The sequence below is a fragment of the Aegilops tauschii genome, chromosome 2 (assembly GCF_002575655.3).
Source record: "Aegilops tauschii subsp. strangulata cultivar AL8/78 chromosome 2, Aet v6.0, whole genome shotgun sequence".
Classification (NCBI taxonomy): Eukaryota; Viridiplantae; Streptophyta; class Magnoliopsida; order Poales; family Poaceae; genus Aegilops; species Aegilops tauschii.
In genome coordinates, this window is record NC_053036.3 from 64,993,213 (window position 1) to 65,015,728 (window position 22,516).

A 22,516-nucleotide genomic window follows, 5' to 3' on the forward strand; every position below is an offset into this window, starting at 1 on the left:
GTAGAGAGAAAGTCTTCACTTTTTCTTTGCTTGTGCCGTTTGCTTATTGCGCCGTAACCATGGATAATCTTCATTGTTTATTAGGATGCTTGGGTCAGCCTTGACTTTGAAGGGAGGAATTTCATGAAACTTTTCATAATCTTCAGACATGTCTGTCTTGCCCTCCACTCCCACGATGTCCCTTTTTGCCGAAAGAACTATGTGGCGCTTTGGCTCATCGTATGATATATTCGCTTCCTTATCTTTTCTTTTTCTCGGTTTGATGGACATGTCCTTCACATAGATAACCTGTGCCACATCATTGGCTAGGACGAACGGTTCGTCAGTGTACCCAAGATTGTTCAGATCCACTGTTGTCATTCTGTACTGTGGGTCTACCTGTACCCCGCCTCCTGACAGATTGACCCATTTGCACTTAAACAAAGGGACCTTAAAATCATGTCCGTAGTCAAGTTCCCATATGTCCACTATGTAACCATAATATGTGTCCTTTCCCCTCTCGGTTGCTGCATCAAAGCGGACACCGCTGTTTTGGTTGGTGCTCTTTTGATCTTGGGCGATTGTGTAAAATGTATTCCCATTTATCTCGTATCCTTGGCAAGTCAATATAGTCGAAGATGGTCCCCTGGACAACGAGTACAGCTCATCACAAACAGTGTTGTCACCTCTGAGACGTGTTTCCAACCAACTGCTGAAAGTCCTGATGTGTTCACATGTAATCCAGTCGTCGCATTGCTCCGGGAGTTTGGAGCGCAGACTGTTCTTGTGTTCATCGACATACGGGGTCACCAAGGTAGAGTTCTGTAGAACTGTGTAGTGTGCTTGAGACCAAGAATATCCGTCCCTCCATATTATTGAGTCCCCTCCAAGCGTGCCTTTTCCAGTCAGTCTCCCCTCATACCGCGATTTAGGGAGACCTATCTTCTTAAGGCCAGGAATGAAGTCAACACAAAACCCAATGACATCCTCTGTTTGATGGCCCATGGAGATGCTTCCTTCTGGCCTAGCGCGGCTAAGGACATATTTCTTTAGGACTCCCATGAACCTCTCAAAGGGGTACATATTGTGTAAAAATACGGGGCCCAAAATGACAATCTCGTCAACTAGATGAACTAGGACGTGCGTCATGATATTGAAGAAGGATGGTGGGAACACCAGCTCGAAACTGACAAGACATTGCGCCACATCACTCCTTAGCCTTGGTATGATTTCTGGATCAATCACCTTCTGAGAGATTGCATTGAGGAATGCACATAGCTTCACAATGGCTAATCGGACGTTTTCCGGTAGAAGCCCCCTCAATGCAACCGGAACCAGTTGCGTCATAATCACGTGGCAGTCATGAGACTTTAGATTCTGAAACTTTTTCTCTGGCATATTTATTATTCCCTTTATATTCGACGAGAAGCCAGTCGGGACCTTCATACTAAGCAGGCATTCAAAGAAGATTTCCTTCTCTTCTTTGGTAAGAGCATAGCTGGCAGGACCTTCATACTGCTTTGGAGGCATGCCGTCTTTTTCGTGCAAACGTTGCAGGTCCTCCCGTGCCTCAGCTGTATCTTTTGTCTTCCCATACACGCCGAAGAAGCTTAGCAGGTTTACGCAAAGGTTCTTCGTCACGTGCATCACGTTGATCGAAGAGCGGACCTCTAGGTATTTCCAGTAGGGTAGGTCCCAAAATATAGATTTCTTCTTCCACATGGGTGCGCGTCCCTCAGCGTCATTCGGAACTGCTAGTCCGCCGGGACCCTTTTCAAAGATTACGTGTAAATCATTGACCATAGCAAGTACGTGTTCACCGGTACGCATGGCGGGCTTCTTCCGGTGATCTGCCTCGCCTTTGAAATGCTTGCCTTTCTTTCGACATTGATGGTTGGTCGGAAGAAATCCACGATGGCCCAGGTACACATTCTTCCTGCATTTGTCCAGGTATATACTTTCGGTGTCAGCTAAACAGTGCGTGCATGCGTTGTATCCCTTGTTTGTCTGTCCTGAAAGGTTACTGAGAGCGGGCCAATCGTTGATGGTTATAAATAGCAACGCGTGCAGGTTAAATTCCTCCTGTCTGTGCTCATCCCACACACGTACTCCATTTCCATTCCACAGCTATAAAAGTTCTTCAACTAATGGCCTTAGGTACACATCAATGTCGTTGCCGGGTTGCTTAGGGCCTTGGATGAGAATTGGCATCATAATGAACTTCCGCTTCATGCACATCCAAGGAGGAAGGTTATACAAATATAGAGTGACGGGCCAGGTGCTGTGGTTGCTGCTCTGCTCCCCAAAAGGATTAATGCCATCCGCGCTTGAAGCAAACCATACGTTCCTTGCGTCACCTGCAAACTCAGCCCAGTACTTTCTCTCGATTTTTCTCCACTGCGACCCGTCAGCGGGTGCTCTCAACTTCCCGTCTTTCTTACCGTCCTCACTGTGCCATCGCATCAACTTGGCATGCTCTTTGTTTCTGAACAGTCGTTTCAACCGTGCTATTATAGGAGCATACCACATCACCTTCGCAGGAACCCTCTTCCTACGGGGCTCGCCATCAACATCACCAGGGTCATCTCGTCTGATCTTATACCGCAATGCACTGCATACCGGGCATACATTCAAATCCTTGTACGCACCGCGGTAGAGGATGCAGTCATTAGGGCATGCATGTATCTTCTGCAAATCCAATCCTAGAGGGCATACGACCTTCTTTGCTGCGTACGTACTGTCGGGCAATTCGTTATCCTTTGAAAGCTTCTTCTTCAATATTTTCAGTAGCTTCTCAAATCCTTTGTCAGGCACAGCATTCTCTGCCTTCCACTGCAGCAATTCCAGTACGGTACCGAGCTTTGTGTTGCCATCTTCGCAATTGGGGTATAACCCTTTTTTGTGATCCTATAACATGCGATCGAACTTCAGCTTCTCGTTTTGACTTTCACACTGCGTCCTTGCATCGACAATGACCCGGCGGAGATCATCATCATCGGGCACATCGTCTGGTTCCTCTTGATCTTCAGCAGCTTCCCCCGTTGTAGCATCATCGGGCACATCGTCTGGTTCCTCTTGATCTTCAGCAGCTCCCCCCGTTGCAGCATCACCGTATTCAGGGGGCACATAGTTGTCATCATCCTCTTCTTCTTCGCCGTCTTCCATCATAACCCCTATTTCCCCGTGCCTCGTCCAAACATTATAGTGTGGCATGAAAACCTTGTAAAGCAGGTGGGTGTGAAGGATTTTCCTGTCAGAGTAAGACTTCGTATTCCCACATTTAGGGCATGGACAACACATAAAACCATTCTGCTTGTTTGCCTCAGCCACTTCGAGAAATTCATGCACGCCCTTAATGTATTCGGAGGTGTGTCTGTCACCATACATCCATTGTCGGTTCATCTGCGTGCATTATATATAATTATGTGTGTCAAAAGTAAGAAAATCAGACAAGTATCTATCTAAAGTAAGAAAATCAGAAAGAAGATAAGAACAAGAGGCTCACCACGATGGTGCCGGCGACGAGATCGGCGCGGGCGATCGGCGGCGGTGAAAACGGGGACGGGGCGTGACGGACCGCTAAATCTAGACAAATCTCGGGAAAAATGGAGCTCCGAGGTCGATCTTCGAGAGGAGAAAGCTTAACTAGTGTCGCTCGGGCATTTCATCGAACACCTCATGTGCATAGGAGGTGAGCTAGAGCACCCAAATGCCCTCCCCTCGCTGGCCAGAAAAAACAGGCGACGGGTATATATAGGCAACTTATTTGTCCGGGTTCGTGGCAGGAACCGGTACTAAAGCCCCCCTTCTGTCCCGGTTCTAGGCACGAACCGGTACCAATGGCTGTGGGCCAGGAGCATGGCCCATTGGTCCCGGTTCATGCCTAGAACCGGTACAAATGGATCCAGACGAACCGGGACCAATGCCCACGAGGCCCCGGCCGGCCCCCTGAGCTCATGAACCAGGACAAATGCCCCCCATGGGTCCCGGTTCGTGAAGAACCGGGACTAATGGGCTGGCCAGGCCCGAACCAAAGCCCTGTTTTCTACTAGTGAATGATCAAGTGCTAAGCTAACGGAATGGTCAAGTCAATCACATCATTCTCTAATGATGTGATCCCGTTAATCAAATGACAACTCATGTCTATGGCTAGGAAACTTAACCATATTTGATTCAACGAGCTAGTCAAGTAGAGGCATACTAATGACACTCTGTTTTTGTCTATGTATTCACACATGTACTAAGTTTTCGGTTAATATAATTCTAGCATGAATAATAAAAAATTATCATGATATAAGGAAATAAATAATAACTTTATTATTGCCTCTAGGGCATATTTCCTTCAGTCTCCCACTTACAATAGAGTCAATAATCTAGTTCACATCGCCATGTATAGTTCACATCGTCATGTGATATAACACTCTATAGTTCACATTGATTCGTCCGTTTTACTCCAAACAAACACACGCGGACAGGATAGGGTCACGCGGTGGAGTTGGCCTAACTTGGCGTGCCAAAACAGAGCATTTTGCCATCCTTCTCCGGCACCTAATATTCATGGCTGGTCGTTGGCTTGGAGTAATCAGTGCGCGTACCGATCATCTGTGCCGTGTGCGCTTCGGCTATAGGCCGCCTACGAGATCTGATCTCGCCTCCCACGAATCATGAATGAGCTGTGCATGCATGATAACGTAGCGTAGGTGTTCTGGTCTACCTACAAGACAATGCCCCGGAATCCCACGAATCTTGTACTGCTTGGTACCACCGGCGCCGCATCGCCTTCATGTGCGTCGACGCGGACGATGGGACCGCGGCGAAGATGCCCGCCGTCCGGCTGTGCTCCGCCCACCGGAGGAACACAATTGCCGACTGGTGCATTATTCGTAAGCACAATTAAAGACGTAGACTAAGACCCTCCTGGCTGTGCTTTTCCTAAAGATGCTCTGCTCTCCGTGGCGTAATTTCACTGGACGCACATGATTCTCCCTCCATGAATCCAAAACAAGAGTCCCGATCAACTAGAAATAAATACAGATTGATCAGTCACCCCTAAAGTATACTATATCACTAACATGGACAGAAAGCGACGACGTACGGGACAACAAGACACTCGCAAGCGACGGAGCAAATAATGCGTATTACGTACTCTACCTGTTGCTGTAAACACAAAGCTACAAGCAACCTTTCATCACCAATTAGGCAATTACAAGGAGCAGAGTCTTTCAAGGACCCAGCCATCAACCTCCTTTCGTCGTTCTCTTCTCAGTTAGCAGTAGCAGCAGAGCTGAGGTCACCAGCTTCATTTCCTGCGCGCATTATTGTACAATCGTCCTTGAGTACTACAATAATGTGGTATAGCAACAGGTCCTTTTTTTCCCTTTTCATTAACAAGGCCGTGAGTCCTTATCGGCCTGCCACATGACCTCCCATTATTGGCGCGGAGATGACGATCAGTGGGAAAACATATATAGGCTCCCTCGACCCGTTCAATTATTGCCTCCCTAGTGCACCCACATGTATCAACACCTGAACACTCCTGCCCCAGATTGGCTGAATGAAAGTCTAGCTCAGTGATCGGCTGATTCTGCTCACATCTGCTCTGCACTTTACTGATCTGGACTGTTAGTATTTTTTTTTCGGGAGAAGAGTTCAGAGTAGATCATCTTCTTAAAAGATAAAGCTGGTTAGTTTTCGTGTATGATCTTCTAAAAAAGTTGCCTCCGTACCGTTTGGGGGTATATAATAAGAGTTGAGTCGCCATAGTGACGGTGATCGACGCCCTGAAAGTTTTTTCGAATGTTGGTAGTTGATCTACCAAATTCATTGATCAGGAGAAAGAAGGTTGGTCCAGTTCATGAGGGAAACTGGACCTAAAAATCATACAAACGGCGCCTTTCGGCAAACAACACACACATCCTCACGAGCCACGGGTCCCTCTGACCGGCTCCACCTCCAGAACGATGCCCCCAAGAGAGAACGCGACGCCAAATAGCACCACCATCGTCCGATCTAAACTAGATCAACGGTTTCCCCTGAAGCACGTCGGGAAAGGCAAGATGAGAGCAGCTACATCAATGGCTCCAACGAGGGAGCGACGCCAGAAAGCGCCACCATCGATGACTCCAGCCGCAACCGGAGTACGACTTTCGCCGGCAGTCTCGCCTGCATAGCTCGAACCCGGGATCCGATCAGCCTACACACCGAACCACTATCCCTGCCTCCACGGCCAACCGCACCTCCCCGGCAAGCTCGACGTGCTTCCAACCTTGCATCCGCATCCCCCACTGAACAGAGGATGCAACCCCTAGCAGCGCCATTCGTCTCCTATCGAAATGATGCAACCAAGCACAACGCCATTCGTCTCCCCGAGGATGCAACGCCTGCCGACCATTCCTCTCCCGACGAAGGATGCAACAACTGCAGAGGCCATTCCTCTCCCTCCGGCCACCACCATCTCGTCCTCCCATCCGCGGCAGCATCGAGCCTTCCTAAGCACCATCAGGAGGATGCAACAACGAGCAAGGCTGCCATTCATCTCCCACCGCCTCTCCTGCACGGCTTATGGTCGGCAGCAACGCCGACCCTCGCGCCCATCCCGTGCTCAGCACGACGCAGATCCGCCCAGGGAACGGCGCCCGAGCCACACGCGCACGCACGCGCAGCACAGCGTCGCGCCTGCCCACGCGCCGCACCACACCTCCCCTCCACACGCGAGCCGACAACTGCGCCAGATCTGCACCCCGCGCAGCTCCACTCCTCTCTCCACCTCGCACGCAGGCGGCCGTGCCGGATCCGCGCCGCCCGCGCCAAGGCACAGCAACGCCGCGCACGCCGACGACCGCGTCGTCGGCCTCTCCACCTCGCGGGCAGGCGGCCGTGCCAGATCTGCGCCGCCCGCGCCATGGCACAACAACGTCGCTCCCTCCCGCCTTCGCGCACGCCGACGACCACGTCCCCGGCCAGCCACTAGGAACTTGACGGCGCCTCGTCGAGATCCACATCTCCATGGCCGAGCCGCCCCCGCGCTGCTCGTGCTCCCCGCGAGACGGAGAATGCCCCCCCGCCGCCGCCACGTGGGCTTTGCCCGGCGGCGCACTCCGGCGGCGGCGAGGGAGGCGGGCTGAGTTGGGTGGGTGACTGCGGCGGCGATTTAGGGTTCTCCCGGGTCGCTGCGGGGAGCGACACTGACGCCCTGAAAGTGAATCGACTGTTTACCTGAACGGGCAATATAAACAGCCTGCCACTAGTAGCAACCTAAGAAAAGTCCATTTTGTCATAATGCATTATTATCCATAAGAGCAACTCCAATGGGGCGACCCATTTCGTCCGCCGCCTTTCGTTTGTGTCGGCGTGGACACAAAAGGAGGCCCAATGCGCCGAACCCAACGGACGCGCGTCCGCTTGGCGTCTGCATGCCGACCCATTCCCGGCCCATTTTTGAGCCGGATTTGCGTCAGTGCGGACACGAGACGGACACGCGCGCGCCTACTCCTCCCCCTGGGCCCGCCGGGCGATGGCAGCCACCACCATTCCCCCCCCATTTTCCCCATTTTCCCCAAAGACCCTACCGCCCCCGCGCGCGCTCTCGCCCCACACCCGCCATGGACGACGACCTCGACCTCGACGCCGCTGCCGGCCTCGCCTCCCTCGCCTCGTGCCCTGCGCAAGACCGCCGCCGCGCCCAAGCCAAAGAAGGTGCTGACGCCCGAACAACGGGCAAGGGAGTCGGCCAAGAGGAAGGGCCGGAGGCACGCCGCGGACGCAAGGGATGAAGCCGTCGCAGCTGCCGCCGTCGCCGCCACCACGCAGCAGGAGGTCACCAACGCCCGCGCCGCGGAGGCAATGAGGGAGGCGCTCTATATGCTAGGGTTAAACCCTAGCCAGCACGGCCTCGTCAATGCCGCTGTGGCCGCCACGGCCAGCACCGGCTCATTCGCATTCCCTCGGATGGTGCTGCCCGACTCGCCCCGCGCGTCGGCTTGTAACCCGATGCCCGGCTTCCACGTGTACCCGCAGGCCTCCCGCCTCTCCGGGGAGTGCTCGCCCAACGTGAGCGTGGTGGCGCCTTCCACGCCCGCGCCCGCGCCCATCGACCTCAACACCACACTAGTGGCCAGTGGCTCGTCATCAGGGGGCACGAGGAAACGCGTGAGGCAGATGCCGGCTGACGTGCTACGGGACGCCTGCAACTTGTTCGAGGGAATGCCGGCCGCCAGCGACGAGGACTACATGCAGAACCTCATCTTCGAGGGCGGTGCGCCGGCCGCTGCCTACGATCCCGATGAGACGCAAAGCCAGGACGGCGGCGGGGCGTTCACGCCGGCTGCTGGCTATGATCACGATCAGGCGGCTTTCATGCGTGATCAGGTTGGCATGGACCTGGACGGCTTCCCACGCGACCACGAGTTTCCGAACGACTACGGGCAACAGGAAGAGGACGAGTGCGACATTGAAGTAGAGCCTTTGTTCGAGGACGAGCTCGCCAACCAAGCCACTGGGCCGAAGCCGAAGCGCAAGAGCAAGCGGACGAAGGCATACACGACAACCGAGGACATGTTTCTTTGCGAGTGTTGGTGATACATTGGACAAGACCCCAAGACCGGCGCCGAACAAAAGCATTCAACCTTTTGGATTCGTGTCCACCGGTAGTTTCATGAGCGCAAGAAGTTTCCGCCTTACCAAATTGTGAGCACGCGCGGGTGGGTGTCCATTTCGAAGCGTTGGAGGGTGATCCAACAAGAGTGCAAAAAGTTTTGTGCCACCCTTGAGAGCGTCAAGGCCCGCCCCGTGAGCAGCATCGGCATGCAAGACATGGTATGGTAGCAAGCCACCCTCTTTTGTGCCATCAAGTTTATTCTTGCATGTTCATTTGCCTACCATTTGCCAATATGCTTGCATGAAAATGTTTGTAGGCATTTCAAGCTTTGGATGCATTCAAGGTCCAACACAATGGCAAGTGCTTCAACCTCTCCCATTGCTTTAGGGTCATCAAAGACGAGGAGAAGTTCAAGGCACAATATGCCGCCCTGAAGTCGCGTGGGGGGAAGCAAACCGTGGAGGAGGTTGGGGACTGCGAGCCGGCACGGCCGTGGGGGAAGACCAACTCCAAGAAGGAGGACAAGCGGGATGTGGCATCGAACGCCTTGATCGCAAGCGTGGAGGGCATGATGAACAAGAAGGACTCAAGGGAGGAGGAGCACCGTCATTTCAAAGAAGAGCAGATGAACGCCTTCATGGAGGTCCAAAGGAGGAGGCTTGAGATGGATGCGGAGAAGCAAGCCAAGATGCTTGAGATGGAGGCGTAGAAGCAAGCCAATATGCTTGAGATCGAGGCCACCAACACCAAGGCGAATGAAGTGGCTCTCGCGAGCATGATGGTCGGGGTGGAGATCATGAAGGTGGATCTTAACATCGTTTCGCCAAGGAAGAGGCCGTGGTTCGAGAAGATGCAGGCCAACATGCTCAAGTTCATCGACGAGTGATCTCGTGGTCGCGAGCGCCTTCCTTTTTTTATGCCGGCTTGTGTGCTGGCATCACTACGGGGCCGCGATGGCGTGGTCGAACTCAAGTCCCACTCATTTTTTGTGTACTGGCATGTGTGCCGGCCGCTGGCGAGTGCGCCTGCATGATCTGCGGTGATATTTTTTGAAGCCGACAATGTATGCCGGCGCTGGCATGGTGCCGGCATGATCTATGGCCACAAACCTTTTTTTAAAATTGAGTGCGGACATGAAATGGGCCGGCGCGTTGGGCGCACTGCCGACCCAAATGCATAACTGGGCGAACGGCCGACCCAAACGGACAAAAAGCGGACAAATGCGCCGTCCGTTTGGGTTGACCCGTTGAAGTTGCTGTAAAAATCGAATTAAGCATTCATCTAAATCTGATGCGTGCACATCACGCCGTCAGAGTCCCATGCCACAGGACGGTTGCTCCGGCATCGTCTGCAATTCCAACGATAAGCAGTGCAAATAATCTCAAATGAGAACGATACAAAAGTGATCCAAAGCCGGGAGCCATGTGCCCACTGTCGGTGTCAAAACCGGCCGATCTCGGGTAGGGGGTCCCGAACTGTGCGTGTGAAGATCGAAGGTAACAGGAGACAAAGGGGACACGATGTTTACCCAGGTTCAGGCCCTCTTAATGGAGGTAATACCCTAATTCCTACTTGATTGACTTTAATGAGTATGGGAGTTAGAAGAGTTGATCTAGCCCGAGATCGTAATGGCTAAATCGTAGATGTCTAGCCTATGTAAATTCTGATAGCCTCTACTGTCGGGGAACGCTGTAATTTCAAAAAAATTCCTACGCACAAGCAAGATCCATCTAGGTGATGCATAGCAACAACAGGGGAGAGTGTTGTCCACGTACCCTCGTAGACTGAAAGCATAAGCGTTATATCAACGCGGTTGATGTACGTATGTCTTCACGATTCGACCGATCCTAGCACCGAACGTACGGCACCTCCGTGTTCAGCACACGTTCAGCTCGATGACGTCCCTTGTACTCTTGATCCAGTTGAGGCCAAGGGAGAGTTCCGTCAGCACGACAGCGTGGTGATGGTGATGATGAAGTTCTCAGCGCAGGGCTTCGCCTAATCACAACGACGATATGACCGAGGTGTGTAACTGTGGAGGGGGGCACCGCACGCGGCTAAGACAAATCTTGGAGTGCCTTTGGGATGCCCCCTCCCCACGTATATAAAGGAGGAAGGGAGGAGGAGGCGCGCGCCAGGGGGGGGGGCAATCCTACTCCAAGTAGGTTTGGCCCCCCTTTCCTATTCCTACTAGGAGAAGGAGGAAAGAGGAGGAGGGGAGAAGGAAAGAGGGGGTCGGCCCCCCAAATCCTAAACCAATTCGGTTTGGGCCTAGGGGGGGCGCTCCCCAAACCTTGCTTGCTGCCCTCTTTCTCCACTAGGGTCCAATAAGGCCCATAGACTCCCCGGGGGGTTCCGGTAACCTCCCGGTACTCCGAAAAATACCCGATACACTTCGGAACCTTTCCGGTGTCCGAATATAACCTTCCAACATATCAATCTTTATGTCTCGACCATTTTGAGACTCCTCGTCATGTCCGTGATCTCATCTGGGACTCCGAACAACCTTCGGTACATCAAATCACATAACTCATAATACAAATCGTCATCGAACGTTAAGCGTGCGGACCCTATGGGTTTGAGAACTATGTAGACATGACCGAGACTCATCTCCGGTCAATAACCAATAGCGGAACCTGGATGCTCATATTGGCTCCCACATATTCTACGAAGATCTTTATCGGTCAAACTGCATAACAACATACGTTGTTCCCTTTGTCATCGGTATGTTACTTGCATGAGATTCGATCGTTGGTATCATCATACTTAGTTCAATATCGTTACCGGCAATCTCTTTACACGTTCAGTAATGTATCATCCCGCAACTACCTCATTAGTCACATTGCTTGCAAGGCTTATAGTGATGATCATTACCGAGAGGGCCCAGAGATACCTCTCCGATACACAGAGTGACAAATCCTAATCTCGATCTATGCCAACTCAACAAATAACATCGGAGACACCTGTAGAGCATCTTTATAATCACCCAGTTACGTTGTGATGTTTGATAGCACACTAAGTGTTCCTCCGGTATTCGGGAGTTGCACAATCTCATAGTCAGAGGAACATGTATAAGTCATGAACAAAGCAATAGCAATAAAACTAAACGATCATAATGCTAAGCTAACAGATGGGTCTTATCCATCACATCATTCTCTAATGATGTGATCCTGTTCATCAAAAGGCAACACATGTCTATGGCTAGAAAACTTAGCCATCTTTGATTAACGAGCTAGTCAAGTAGAGGCATACTAGGGACACTCTGTTTGTCTATGTATTCACACATGTACTAAGTTTCCGGTTAATACAATTCTAGCATGAATAATAATCATTTATCATGATATAAGGAAATATAAACAACAACTTTATTATTTCCTCTAGGCATATTTCTTTCATCTACGGACAAAACCCTCCGGTTTATATAGACACCGGGGTGGGGGGCTAGGATTGTACAGAGTCGGTTTACAGAGAAAGGAAACTACACATCCGGACGCCAAACTTGTCATCCACGCAAAGGAGAGTCCTATCCGGACATGGGGGAAGGCTTTCTTTCTTGTATCTTGATGGCCCATTAGTCCGGCCCATATCACATAGCCCGGCCACCCGAGGACCCCATAATCCAGGACTCCCTCAGTAGCCCCGAACTTGCCTTCAATGACGATGTAGTATCCGGCTCATGTCTTCGGCTTTGCAAGGCAGGCTCTTCATTATAATTCAGACCAACGACAGTGTGGCGATAACCTCGATGTTTCTGTCTTTTACGATTCCCCCCTGTCGATGCTTCGATTTCTCCGCACCGGGCGAATATGAACGGTCCATGTTTTTTTGCAAATAAGCCCCTCACCACGCTCGGACAACATCTATATAACGATATGTAGATCCCCAAATGCCATCTCACATCGTGCAAAAGGAAAACCGTCAAGATTAGCCACGAACAAAGCTCCCCAGCATGACCTGTGCCCAGGCTCCTCCTCACGCCCCCATGGCCCTCAAGAGGGCAACTAGCAGAGCTGTTCTGTTTCTCATGTTCAGCTGAGTCGGCTCCAGACACAGGGCTATCTTCCCCTCGTAGATCTAGTCTCCGTTCGAGCGGGCTTGGCCTCAATCGGCAACGATGTGATTGCTGAGAATTTCCCCAATCCCAATAAGGAGGAGAGAGTGTGCTTCGTCCCATTCCTGCTACGGGGCCTAGGATTTCCAATCCATCCCTTTCTTAGGGGCCTATTGGAATTTTACGGAATCCAACTGCACAACCTTACCCCAAGTTCGATTCTGTACATATCAGGTTTCGTTGCCCTTTGCGAACTGTTGCTCGGCATTGAGGCCCATTTTGAATTATGGAAGAAGTTCTTTTGCCTCGTTCCCCTCCATCGAGGAGGCTCCATATTTGAAGTGGGCGGTGCCGAAGTATGGCGCACAGCCGGATCCGGATACCTCATTGGAACTCCCAAAGAGGTATATCTGCAGCTGTGTTCGAAATGGTTCTATATAGACGATGTTCCACTACCGGACCCAGTTTGGCGCGGTCTTCCTGAATTTTCCAGTGCTCCTTTAAAGAAGCGCCTCAATTGGCGTCCCCGAAGTCCCAAGGAAGAAGACAGTGCGGAGATAAAGAGGTTGGTCAGCAAGGTCAGGTTGCTAGCCCATATCGAGCTCTCGATAGTCGAGGTCATGGCTATTGCAATAAAGATGTGTGTCCAGCCTCTTCAATCCAGAGTAACTCCCCTATGGTGTTACAACTGAGAAGATGACACGTCCTGTTATAGACGGAAAGGTCCCGACACCCCAGCTGAACTGGCCACAATCTTGGCCGATCTGTATAAGGGCGAGAAAGAAGAGTTCCTCCGCTTAAACTGCCGGGAAGGCTATTCTATGTACAACCCCATTGAATGGGTAAGATTTCGATCGTCTGTGTCATTTTATCGCCGTTTACAGATACTAATCAATTTTGCTCTTTGCTGCCATGAATAGTCATGGAGGAAGATGACCGAGGACGTCCACTGTCCCGCTCCACAGCCAGAGGATCACAAACGCGATCGCGACCCTGGCTTTTGCGAGGATCCGGATATATACATAGAGTTTGATGATGGGGTGTTTTATCAGGCGAGCCTTGACGGCTTCGAAGTGGCTATCACCGCTGACTACCCCCGCCTCTATCCTTTTTGCATCGTAAGTATTCGGAGGGCCTTTAAAAGGAAATCCCTACCTGCACTTATACCCATTATACTGATCCAAATTCTAACAGGATCGGCGCCCGGCGGCCCGTACCTCCACCAGGGCAACCCCTACATGGGGTAATTGATACGTCTCCGTCGTATCTATAATTTTTTTTTGTTTCATGCCAATATTTATACAACTTTTACATACTTTTGGCAACTTTTTATATGATTTATTGGACTAACCTATTGATCCAGTGCCCAGTGCTAGTTCCTGTTTTCTGCATGTTTTTTGTATCGCAGAGTATCCATATCGAACGAAGTCCAAATGCAATAAAATTTCACAGAGAATTATTTTGAAATATATGTGATTTTTAGGAGGTGGAATCAACGCAAACGGGGCGCACAGAGCCCACAACCCACCAGGGCGCGCCTGACACCCCTGGCGCGCCAGACACCCCTGGCGCGCCAAGGTGTCTTTTACCCTTCTCGAACGTCGGTTGGAGCTCTACTTCGGGCGCAAGGAAGCTTATATCCGGGAAAAAATAGTGTTCAAATCTTAGTGCAATCGGAGTTACGGATCTCCCGGAATATAAGAAACAGTTTTCGGCCAGATCAGAGAACGCGAAACAGAAGAGAACAGAGAGGGAGATCGAATCTCGGAGGGGCTCCCTCCCCTCCGCCGCCATGGAGACCATGGACCAGAGGGGGAACTCTCCTCCCATCTAGGGGGAGGCCAAGGAAGAAGAAGAAGGAGGGGGGGCTCTCTCCCCCTCGCTTCTGGTGGCGCCGGAGTGCCGCCGGGGCAACAATCGGGACGGCGATCTACATCAACAATCTTGCTACCGTCAACACCAACTTTCTCCCCCTCTATGCAGCGGTGTAACACCTCTTCTCTCAGCTGTAATGTCTACTTAAACATGGTGCTCAACACTATATTTTATTTCCCAATGATATGTGGTTATCCTATGATGTTTGAGTAGATCCGTTTTGTCCTGTGGGCTAATCGTGATCTTGGTTGGTATGATTGCATATTTTATTTATGGTGCTATCCTACGGTGCCCTCCGTTCTCGCGCAAACGTGAGGGGGCCCCGCTGTAGGGTGTTGCAATATGTTCATGATTCGCTTATGGTGGGTTGCGAGAGTGACAAAAACTTAACCCGAGTAGGTGGGTTATGGAGTATGGGAGTAAGGAGGACTTGATACGTAATGCTATGGTTGGGTTTTCACGACCTTAATGATCTTTAGTAGTTGCGGATGCTTGCTAGAGTTCCAATCATAAGTGCATATGATCCAAGTAGAGAAAGTATGTTAGCTCATGCCTCTCCCTCATATAAAGTTGCAAGAATGATTACAGGTACTTGTTATCGATTGCCTAGGGACAAATAACTTTCTTGTTGACAAAAGCTCTCTACTAAAACTAACTTAGTTGTGTCTTTACCTAATAGCCCCTAGATTTTATTTACGTGCTCTTTATTATCTTGCAAACCTATCCTATCACACCTACAAAGTACTTCTAGTTTCATACTTGTTTCCGGTAAAGTGAACGTCAAGTGTGCGTCGAGTTGTATCGGTGGTCGATAGAACTTGAGGGAATATTTGTTCTACCTTTCGCTCCTCGTTGGGTTTGACACTCTTACTTATCGAAAGAGGCTACAATTGACCCCCTATACTTGTGGGAAGACTATAGGTTGAACAATCTTATTGATGGGATAGATAAGGAATAGGTTTTTGACTTAATGTATCAATGTACATTTATGATCAACCTTTGTTTTTATCCGAACATGTGAAATGATTTGTCATCGCAGGCTTTCGGCTTTAACCTCCAAACCAAAAATGGTGGAGTGTTTCCGGATACTTATTCGAAATGAAAAGGAAGTATTTATTATATCTGGAAACCAGGCAACCCAGTCATGGTGCTCGAACAGACAAAAATTTGAGTTCGGGATGTATGTTATATTACGTATGTAAGAAACATCTTCCAAGGAAAATAGTTCCGTTAAGGGTTCCTTTCCTTGGGTCGGCATACTATGATTACACGTGCCGGGGTGTGTGATCCGTAATACGGAAAAACGGTCTCGCAGTGTTTAAAGTGGTTGCAATATGGCAACAATCTGTCGTTTGATTGCCGACCAATTATTCCCTACAGAACGCTAGCTTTCGGCTTCACCCGTATGAGGTACATGTCCGGATAACCCGGTTGTAACAATCGCAGTGGTGCTCCCTTTATGCCCTAGCCGAACAATCGGGAACGTTGGGCATAAGCACATGAGCAAGGCAACCCGGCTTGGCAAAAACTTAAGTCATAGAGGTGCATATAATGGCAAAAAGAATGTATATCAACAAAGGACATATATATTGTGAGCTCTAGGCTCGGGATAATAATAAGCTTCTACTTACAGAAGCCCCCAGTCATGGTGAGGTGTGTAGATTTAAGGATACGTACCCCTCAGGTGTTCGGCTTATTCGAACACATCATGGAAAACATGTAAAAATGAGAAAAAAGAAAAATTGAAAAGGAGACAAAGGAACAAATAAGAAGTATGGCCGGACTTATGCGTAGAATCTTCGGAGCCGAGCAGCGTTCCAAGGGTTCGGCTCTAAGCGATTATCCGATGCATTGCGAAGGCGGTAGGCTCCTCCAGTGAGAAATTCATCTATAATGAAGGGACCTTCCCATTTTGGTATAAGCTTGTCCATTTTCTTCTCTAGGAGGCGTTAAACGAGCTCACCGACGTTATAAGTATTTGCCCGCACTTCTCTGCTTTGGTATCTTCGAGCCTGTTGTTGATAGAATGCGACACGGGCTTTTGCAACATCGTGCTCCTCCTCTAGGCCATCTAGGTCGTCCTGCCGATCAAGCTCGGCTTCTTTCTCTTCATACATGCGCACTCGAGGTGAGTCATGAATAATGTCGCAGGGCAATACAACCTCTGCATTGTACACCATGAAGAAAGGTGTGTATCCGGTCATGCGATTGGGCGTGGTCCGCAGCCCCCAGAGTACGGAATCGAGTTCCTCGACCCAGTGTTTATCCGACTCCCTTAGGGATCACACTATTCTGGGTTTGATGCCGCTCATTATCGGACCATTAGCCCGTTCGACCTGACCGTTTTTTGAGGGTGATATACGGAGGCGTAATCGAGCTTAATGCCCAGGTTAGCACACCAATTTTTCACCTCATCGGCCGTGAAGTTAGAGCCATTGTTAGTAATAATGCTGTGCGGGACACCATGACCGCGTACGACACCGGATATAAAGTCGATCACCGGTCTGACTTCAGCCGTTTTTACTAGTTTGGCCTCTATCCACTTAGTGAATTTATCCACCATTACCAGCAAATATTTCTTCTTATGGCTTCCCCCTTTAAGGGGTCCGACCATGTCTAGCCCCCAGACCGCGAAAGGCCAAGTAATGGGGATTGTTCTTACGGCAGTGGGCGGCATATGACTTTGATTGGCAAAAGGCTGGCATCTGACACAGCGCTGTACAAGGGCCTGTGCATCTGCTCGGGCCGTGGGCCAAAAGAAACCTACGCGAAAGGCCTTAATTATGAGGGCCCGAGCTGCAGCGTGATGGCCGCCGGGACCCGCATGGATTTCAGCCAAGAGCTACTGTCCCTCCTCTTTGGAGATACATCCTTGAAGAACTCCGGTAGTACTTTTCTTGTAGAGTTCTCCTTCATGAACTTTGCAGGATTTCGAGCGTCGAATGATGCGACATGCCTCATTTTGGTCATCAGGGAGCTCCCACCTATTAAGGTAGGCCAGGAAAGGTTCAATCCATGGGGCGATTACAACCATGATTTCATGGGCGGAAGGTGTCATTTCGGTGCCCGAGCCCCCGATGATATCAGAATTGAGTTCGGCATCTAGGGGTGTGATCGGCTCCAGACTAGTATTGCTGCTCTCGTCCTACCATACCATGGATGGCTTAAAAATCCTTTCCACAAAGGTGTTAGGTGGGACAGGGTCGTGTTTAGCGCCCATTCGAGCAAGGATGTCCGCTGCTTGATTGCTGTCTCGAGCCACATGGTGAAACTCGAGCCCCTCAAACCGAGCTAATATTTTGAGTACGGCGTTGCGGTAGGCCGCCATCTTTGGATCTTTTGCATTGAATTCTCCATTTATTTGGGATATTGCGAGGTACGAATCCCCACGCACCTCGAGGCGTTGTATGCCCATAGAAACAGCCATCCGGTGACCATGCAGTAGTGCCTCATACTCGGCTGCGTTGTTGGAGTCCGTATACATGATTTGTAATACATAACAGACTGTGCCCCCTGTAGGGGATGTTAGGATGACACCATTCCCCAATCCGGCTAGCATTTTAGAGCTATCGAAGTACATCACCCAGTTGGAGTATGTGCTGTACTCTTTGGGGAGTTCGGCTTCTGTCCATTCGGCAACAAAGTTGGCCAACACCTGGGATTTGATGGCTCGGCGTGGCTTGTATGCTATTTCAAATGGTAAGAGCTTGATAGCCCATTTAGCAATGCGGCCGGTGGCGTCCCGATTGTTTATGATGTCATTGAGTGGTACTTCGGAAGCCACCGTGATCGAACACTCTTGAAAGTAGTACCGCAGCTTCCGCGATGCCATAAAGACCGCATACGCTATCTTTTGATAGTGTGGGTATCGGGATTTGCATGGTGTAAGGACCGCCGATACATAGTATACTGGTTTTTGGAGTTGGAATTTGTATCCCTCTTCCTCTCGTTCGACGACGAGCACCGCGCTCACCACCTGGTGAGTTGCAGATATGTAGAGCAACATAGGTTCGCCGACGTTTGGTGCGGCAAGGATTGGGTTGCTTGCTAACTGCCACCTCTTGAGCATGCGTTGGTTTTCCCTTGAAGAGGAAAGGGTGATGCAGCAAAGTAGTGTAAGTATTTCCCTTAGTTTTGAGAACCAAGGTATCAATCCAGTAGGAGACTACACGCAAATCGCCTAGTACCCGCACAAACAATCAAGAACCTTGTAACCAACGCGATAAAGGGGTTGTCAATCCCTTCGCGGCCACTTGCAAAAGTGAGATCTGATAGAGATAATAAGATAAATATTTTTGGTATTTCTGTTGTATAGATGGGAAAGTAAAGATTGCAAAATAAATAGTAAACTAGAATTATAGATCGGAAACTTATATGATGTAAAGTAGACCCGGGGGCCATATGTTTCACTAGTGGCTTCTCTCAAGATAGCATATATTACGGTGGGTGAACAAATTACTGCCGAGCAATTGATAGAAAAGCGCATAGTTCTGAGAATATCTAGGCATGATCATGAACATAGGCATCACGTCCGTGTCAAGTAGACCGAAACGATTCTGCAATCTACTACTATTGCTCCACACATCGACCGCTATCCAGCATGCATCTAGAGTATTAAGTTCATAAGAACAGAGTAACGCATTAAGCAAGATGACATGATGTAGAGGGATAAACTCAAGCAATATGATATAAACCCCATCTTTTTATCCTCGATGGCAACAATACAATATGTGTCGGTTCCCTTTCTGCCACTGGGATCGAGCACCGCAAAATTGAACCCAAAGCTAAGCACTTCTCCCATTGGAAGAAAGATCAATCTAGTAGGCCAAACCAAACTGATAATTCGAAGAGACGTGCAAAGATATCAAATCATGCATATAAGAATTCAGAGAAGAATCAAATATTGTTCATAGATAATCTTGATCATAAACCCACAATTCATCGGATCTCGGCAAACACACCGCAAAAAGTATTACATCGAATAGATCTCCAAGAACATCGAGGAGAAATTTGTATTGAGAACCAAAGAGAGAGAAGAAGACATCTAGCTAATAACTATGGACCCGAAGGTCTGTGGTAAACTACTCACACATCATCAAAGAGGCTATAGTGTTGATGTAGAAGCCCTCCGTGCTCGAATCCCCCTCAGGCAGATCGCCGGAAAAGGCCCCAAGATGGGATCTCAGGGATACAGAAGGTTGCGGCGGTGGAAAAGTGGTTTGGTGGCTCTCCTGGATGTTTTCAGGGTATAAGAGTATATATAGGCGAAAGAAGTAGGTCGGTGGAGCTACGAGGGACCCACGAGGGTGGGGGCGCGCCTACCCCCTGGGCGTGCCCTCCTACCTCGTGGCTGCCTCGTTGCGTCTCTGACTTCCACTCCAAGTCTCCTGCATTGCGTTTGTTCCAAGAAAGATCCTCGCGAAGGTTTCGTTCCGTTTGGATTCCGTTTGATATTCCTTTTCTGCGAAACACTGAAATAGGCAAAAAAACAACAACTGGCATTGGGCCTCCGGTTAATAGGTTAGTCCCAAAAATAATTTAAAAGAGCATATTAAAGCCCATTAAACATCCAAAACAGATAATATAATAGCATGGAACAATAAAAAATTATAGATACGTTGGAGACGTACCACTAACAAAGTGTTTATTTCTTCCAATCTGGATGTTGCCGCATCCGTCCACTCAAAGTGGTCGGTACGTCGGAGCAGGCGATAAAGTGGCAGTGCCTTTTCTCCAATCTGGAGAAAAGGCGGCTTAAAGCTACCACGCACCCAGCTGATACGTCTCCAACGTATCTATAATTTTTTATTATTCCATGCTATTATATTATCCATCTACGATGTTTTATATGCTATTTTATATGATTTTTGGTACTAACATATTAACCTAGAGCCCAGTTTCTATTTTTTTTCCTTGTTTTTGAGTTTTACAGAAAAGGAATACCAAACGGAGTCCAATTGACGTGCCAATTTTTGATGATTTTTTATGGACCAAAAGAAGCCCCCGGAGTAAAAGAGTTGGGCCAGAAGAGTCACGAGCCGTCCACGAGGGTGGAGGGCGCGCCCTACCCCCTGGGCGCATCCCCCTATCTCGTGGACGACTCGGAGACCCCCCTGACATGAGACCGACACCAAAAATTCCTATAAATACAGAAACCCCCAGAAAGAAACCTAGATTGGGAGTTTCACCGCCGCAAGCCTCTGTAGTCACCAAAAACCAATCGGGACCCTGTTCCGGCACCCTGCCGGAGGGGGAATCATCGCCGGTGGCCATCTTCATCATCCCTGCACTCTCCATGAAGAGGAGGGAGTAGTTCACCCTCGAGGCTGAGGGTATGTACCAGTAGCTATGTGTTTGATCTCTCTCTCTCTCGTGTTCTTGATTTGGCACGATCTTGATGTATCGCGAGCTTTGCTATTATAGTTGGATCTTATGATGTTTCTCCCCCTCTACTCTCTTGTAATGGATTGAGTTTTCCCTTTGAAGTAATCTTATCGGATTGAGTCTTTAAGGATTTGAGAACACTTGATGTATGTCTTGCATGTGCTTATCTGTGGTGACAATGGGATATTCACGTGATCAACTTGCGGGTTCAGTGACCTTGTGAACTTATGCATAGGGGTTGGCACACGTTTTCATCTTGACTTTCCGATAGAAACTTTGGGGCACTCTTTGAAGTTCTTTGTGTTGGTTGAATAGATGAATCTGAGATTGTGTGATGCATATCGTATAATCATACCCACGGATACTTGAGGTGACATTGGAGTATCTAGGTGACATTAGGGTTTTGGTTGATTTGTGTCTTAAGGTGTTATTCCAGTACGAACTCTAGGATAGATTGAACGGAAATAATATCTTCGTGTTATTTTACTACGGACTCTTGAATAGATCAATCAGAAAGAATAACTTTGAGGTGGTTTCGTACCCTACAATAATCTCTTCGTTTGTTCTCCGCTATTAGTGAATTTGGAGTGACTCTTTGTTGCATGTTGAGGGATAGTTATATGATCCAATTATGTTACTATTGTTGAGAGAATTTGCACTAGTGAAAGTTTGAATCCTAGGCCTTGTTTCAACGCATTGCAATACCGTTTTCGCTCACTTTTATCATTAGTTACCTTGCTGTTTTTATATTTTCAGATTACAAAAACCTATATCTACCATCCATATTGAACTTGTATCACCATCTCTTCGCCGAACTAGTGCACCTATACAATTTAGCATTGTATTGGGTATGTTGGGTACACAAGAGACTCTTTGTTATTTGGTTGCAGGGTTGTTTGAGAGAGACCATCTTCATCCTATGCCTCCCACGGATTGATAAACCTTAGGTCATCCAGTTGAGGGAAATTTGCTATTGTCCTACAAACCTCTGCACTTGGAGGCCCAACAACGTCTACAAGAAGAAGGTTGTGTAATAGACATCAAGCTCTTTTCTGGCACCGTTGCCGGGGAGGCTAGGTAAGCGGCACTAACACCCCGTCAACTAAGCTCTTTTCTGGCGCCGTTGCTGGGGAGGTTAGTGCTTGAAGGTATATCTTTAGATCTTGCAATCGAATCTTTTTGTTTCTTGTTTTATCACTAATTTAGTTTATAAAAGAAAACTACAAAAAAATGGAATTGAGGGTGCCTCATATGCTTCATCTTTTTAATATCTTTCGTGAAAATGATGGAAAGGAAAATTGTGCTCAAGTGCTACAAAAAGAAATCTATAAGATGTTTGGCACTAAAATTTTGAATGATGAGCATGATTGCAATTTTGTTAGTATGAATTCTATTAATATCCATGATGCTAATAATATGCAAAGCCACAAGCTTGGGGATGCTATGTTTGATGAAGATGATATTTTTTGTCCCCCAAGTTTTGATGAGCAAATTTACTATGATGAAAGCATGCCTCTTATCTATGATGATTATTGTGATGACATGTATGCTATAAAAAATAATGATAACCATGAAACTTGTCATCTTGATCTTAATTTTCAATCACATGATAGTTATTTTGTTGAGTTTGC

At 48.8% G+C, this 22,516-nt stretch overlaps 1 pseudogene; it reads right to left on the reverse strand.

Annotated features, from left to right (window-relative positions):
- Positions 1-511: 511 nt before the first annotated feature.
- Positions 512-2,526, reverse strand: LOC141040743 (uncharacterized; annotated as a pseudogene).
- Positions 2,527-22,516: the final 19,990 nt, after the last annotated feature.